This window comes from Cetorhinus maximus, chromosome 11 (genome assembly GCF_964194155.1).
Source record: "Cetorhinus maximus chromosome 11, sCetMax3.hap1.1, whole genome shotgun sequence".
Lineage (NCBI taxonomy): Eukaryota > Metazoa > Chordata > Chondrichthyes > Lamniformes > Cetorhinidae > Cetorhinus > Cetorhinus maximus.
Genome location: NC_135889.1, coordinates 35,628,709 through 35,633,709, shown reverse-complemented (window position 1 = coordinate 35,633,709; position 5,001 = coordinate 35,628,709).

Below are 5,001 nucleotides of genomic sequence, written 5' to 3'. Positions count from 1 at the left end.
GTTCTATGGTTTTTCTACTATCCAGTTTGTATGATCCCTATACGAATTATCAGTGTTGTTGTATAGATAAAATAATCTATGCTTAGGGAAATACAGTTAATGTTGTGTGATACACTTCTATGATGCTTGCCCTTCATCATAGTCTTTAGCTCCTTTCCAATAGCTGTACCTAGCAATCTGGGACTTTGGCAATACAAACAAAACTAACTCACTTCTGAGTGGTTGATTCAGAGATTTAAAAAAAAATCAAGCACAAAAGTGCTTAGAAAGCTACTTAATCGAATCAGATAATAAATTACCACCTGAATATGAATTAGAAGCAGGAGTAGGCCACTCGGCCATTCGAGCTTGCTCTGTCATTCAATAAGATCATGGCTGATCTAAATGTAACCTCAACCCCACATTCCTGCCTACCTCTGATAACCTTTCAACCCCCCTTGTTAATCAAGCATCTATCTAGCTTTGCCTTAAAAATATTCAAAGACACTGCTTCCACCGCCTTTTGAGGAAGAGAGTTCCAAAGACACTCATCCCTCAGAAAAAAAAATTCTCCTCTGTCTTAAATGAGCGACCCCTTATTTTTAAACAGTGACCCCTAGTTCTAGATTCTCCCACAAGAGGAAGCTCTCTCTGCACATTCACCCTGTCAAGACCCCTCAGGATCTTAAAGGTTTCAATTAAATCACCTCTTACTCTTCTAAATTCCAGTGGATAATAAAGTAGATTTGATAAATAAATTCCCTGCCATGTTCCAAGAACCAGAAAGTACACTTCACACTGTGAAGACCAACTAAAGACTTTACATGCAGCCCAAATATAGTTACTCCCAAGTGATCAAGGTGCTGCTTCAGAGTATTCTATACCAAATGTTATCGACTTGCACTTGCTGTACTCCTTCGTAAAATTGTTCCTTTAAATGAACCATATACCACCAAATTACTGGCTACCTATCCTCAATCTTTGCACCTTTTCCTGAAATCATTGACTTCCTGGAGATGTTCCACAAGTGATTTCAGGGACATTGCCCAGGTAGTCATTCTTCATATTTGAGCCTAGACATTTGAGTGTCAGCAGGCTGTTTGAGTGAAGGTCATTACTGGTGGTCTAAAGATTTCACTCTCAGGCCAGGAGAGGCAGTGGGAGCTGATTGTAGCAACACTTCCAAAAGAGTTGGGTAAGTACCTGTATAAACAGTTGATGAGATAGTGGAACATGATATTTCATACACACTGGTAACAAAGAGAATTGCAGTGTTCTTTTTCAGTCCCGCATGTTCCTATGTAATCCAGTTTGTCCTCGCCTGAGATCCATGCAAATGTTCTTTCCAGCAGAAGTCATTGGATAGGCATGGTAATCGTGCTGAATTTACTTTCTCCTTACCTGCTGAAGCATTATGATTATTCTTGATCACTTCTGCTGTTTTGGCTGAGGTCATATTTTAAGACAACAAATGTAAATTGAGCCTGGGACCTCCCTGGTCTATTTGGTTCAGTATTACATTACAGGCTATATTTACACACTGAGCCATCAAAGGAGTTGGCACTGATTCTCTTCTGGCACTGTGAGCCATTGACCTTTTGTTTCTCTTAACCGTTTTGAAATTATGACTTTTTCATTTGTTTGTTCTGTTTTCATTCACTTTCTGCTTCTATATTTTGTGCTTTTAAACTTATTTTCTATTTTTTCATTTAAAGATGATGATCTCCTCTAACACTTGTGAATTATTGTGATGCGATGGTGACGTTAGGGAAGAAAATTAAGTTTCACCAGGTGGAAGTGAAAGTGGGCTGACTGACCCTCGTACTGGTCACTAAGACGCAAACTTTGGAGTGGTTCAAAGATGACCTAGTATCAGAGGACTGAGGAAAAACCAGGTAAACTAAACAGAGCAGTTGACAATTGAACCTTAGCTCTGTATAAATTGGTGTACCATGGGGTTGCCAACCCTCTAGGATTGGCCTGGAGTCTCCAGGAATTGAAGACCAATCTCAAGGATACTGCATTGTGCAAACCTGGAGAAAAATCAAAAGGACATTAAAAATGATTGATTTGTTTTTGTCATTTTGAACATTTCTCTTTACCATATATAAAAAATATTGAAAATGGGAAAAAAAGGCTGGCTGACAATCAAGTATCATCCAATTGGATGATGAGTCTTGCTTTCCAATTGGCATAGGAAGGCAGTGTGTTACGAGGATGGATGTGTCGGCCGACAAATGACTGGAGCATGGGGGCAAGTCATGTGTTGAAACTTCCAGAAATACATTTAATTGCAGTTGGCAACCCTGTATGTGGACAATACATCCGGAATGCTATTTCAAATTAAATTTAGGATTGCAATCAACAAGTTCTTCATGCAACGGATAATCAACGGGGTGAATGGAATTTAGGGCAACAGTACAAATTAGAACTCCTGGAATCGGTTAGATTAATTGAATGCTGTGCTTAGAGGGGAAGTGTAACTTTTTGGTCAATTGGCGAGCAAGGATAGGACAAATAGGGCCATAACTTCCAGCGTTGGAATGAGATGGACTGATAGAAATAAATACATCCTTACCTGCCTTGGAAATTCCAATCCCGGGAGCAGCTTGGGGCCTGCATTGAAGGACTCCTTGCAGGCCTCAGTGCAACTCCAGTGAAGCCACAACCCCTAATGGCGCAAATGGACCTAGGAGCGCCCATGAGAGCAGACCCAGACAGTACACATTTTTAAAGAGGAAAGTTGAAGTACTAAGGAATCTCCACAATTATAAAAGTATTAAATAGCTTTTTAAAAATTATGTTTTGGTTATTTTTAAACATTTAATGCCATTATTGATTGATAGTAAGCATATTTTTTGTATTTCAATGATTGAATATAATTGTTAGTCAATATTTATAAGTGGACTTTTTTCTTGATTTAAATCTGTAATGTAATTAAATAGCTTTAGTATAGCATGCTGAAAAGTATTCCTATTTTTTAAAAATTCATTCACGGGAGGTGGGCTTCGCTGGCTGGGCCAGCATTTATTGCCCTTCCCTAGTTGCCCATGAGAAGGTGCTGGTTCACATGTAGAAGATGGTAATGCAGCAGAATGTGGTAAAGAAGAGAAGTCAGAACTTCGCAAATGAGGGATTGATTATTCTGTTGAATGAAGTGGACAAAAGGTGCATGTACATCCTAGGGCAAGGAAAGTCAAAGCCACCATGAAAACTTCAGACCACTGTTTGGAAACAGTTTGCAGCAGTTCTGAATGCAAACACTATTGTGCCTAGGACAGTGGATCAGTGCCATAAGAAACTGAATGATTTAAAGCATTCTGCCGGGGTATGTATAATAATTTCTGAAATTTAAAATCCTAGTTTGAGAGTTTAAACATTAAGGTCAGAGATATTGTTGGGTGTACCATGTTTCATAGATGTCAAAAAGTGCCGTTGCTTGGAGATGGCTCAGAATTGTTTCAGTAAATCTTGATTAGACAATACAAAAAGCTTCAGTGCTAACTTTGAGGGGGTGTAAAATGCATTTGCCTTGGAGATGGCTCTGAATGAGTTTAAGCAAATATATTAATTAGACAATACAGAGAATTACGGTGCTAAGTTTGATCTGACGTGTTGTAAAATGCAGTTACCTTAGAGATGGCTCTGACTTTGTCGTAACTGTTATCATGGAATAAAAGGTCCCCCAGGGTACAAGCTTTCAGCTGTCTCCAGAAGTCATAAAATGTGTCACAGGACAGGGCAGCCAGATTTTTTAAAAATTCAGTTCTTTCTCTAGACAAAGCTGGCTCATTAACTGGAGGAGGGGGTGGGGGGGGCTGCCCTATATTAAGGAGCCAACAGAACAGGAGGAGCTCGTATGGAGGCTGATGGGTCTCTCCAGCCCCATGATAAACAGCGGTGTATCAGATGTGGGGATCGGTGAAGGTGATGTAAAAAAAAATGAGTGATCACACCATCAAGATGACAGTAAATTTGTAACAAAAGTTTAAATTCTTTTACTCTCACAGATGGCACAGTCACTTCAGATGGCAGCGAGTTTGCTGCAGCAGGAGAGATACCTGAAAGGAGTCAGGATGTAATGGAGGTGAGTACATCGCCTCAATGCAGCATTGTAGCTGCAGCGGAGGAGGGAGAGGCCTGTCAGAGAATCCTGACTTTGAAGGTGGTGATGCTAAATTTAATGTTGCTTGAGGAGGGGGAAGGGGGAGGGCTGTGATGATATGGCTGCTGTGTCAGGCGGTGAGGAGGCTGCGGCATTGGCAGCAGAAGCTCCCCCACCTCCACAACCACACAGGCAACCTGCAGCCCATGCAGGTGGTGATGAAGATGCTGAGTTGACCCATGACTGCCTGTATCAGGACCTGTCACGGAGGGGTGAAAGTTGTGAGGCCGTTCACAGCTACAATACCAAGCCTTAATTAATCTAAAGACCGAGGTTAGCCTGCATCTGCAAAGGGTAACTGAGATCCTTATTCAGCAGGGTGCAGGCTTTTCAGGAGCACATGCAGATTTCCCAGGACCACAATGAGCTTATGAGACAGCATAATGTGTATCTTCATGAGATCGTCGCTAAAATGGTAGCACCTGCAGCTGCACTTTCTATCCAGCAGCCACCCAGTTCAGAGAAACCTGCTGCTGGGTATGCATCTGGGACACAGCAGGTCACATTATGGGGACGGAGGCAACGTGGAAGGCATTAGGGCCCTCCCCTCTCCCTCCAACACTGCCTCCTCCAACTCATGCACCTCCCTTTTTAATGATTGAAATTTTGTTTGTATTTTCATTGCTTTGCGTTCCTTATTTATTGCGCTTTTGACCAGTGACTTGATTGCAGACTGTTTTCTTACATTTAACTTATTTTTGGTTAGTGTTATTTATTAGTATATTAATGCCTTTATTTAAAAATACTTTCACTTCAGGTTTGTTGTTTATTTGAGTCATGTTATTCAGTTATAGTTACCTTCTATTTAAGTCTTCAGTGTTTTTGATGATGTGATAACACAGCCCTGAGTGGCACAC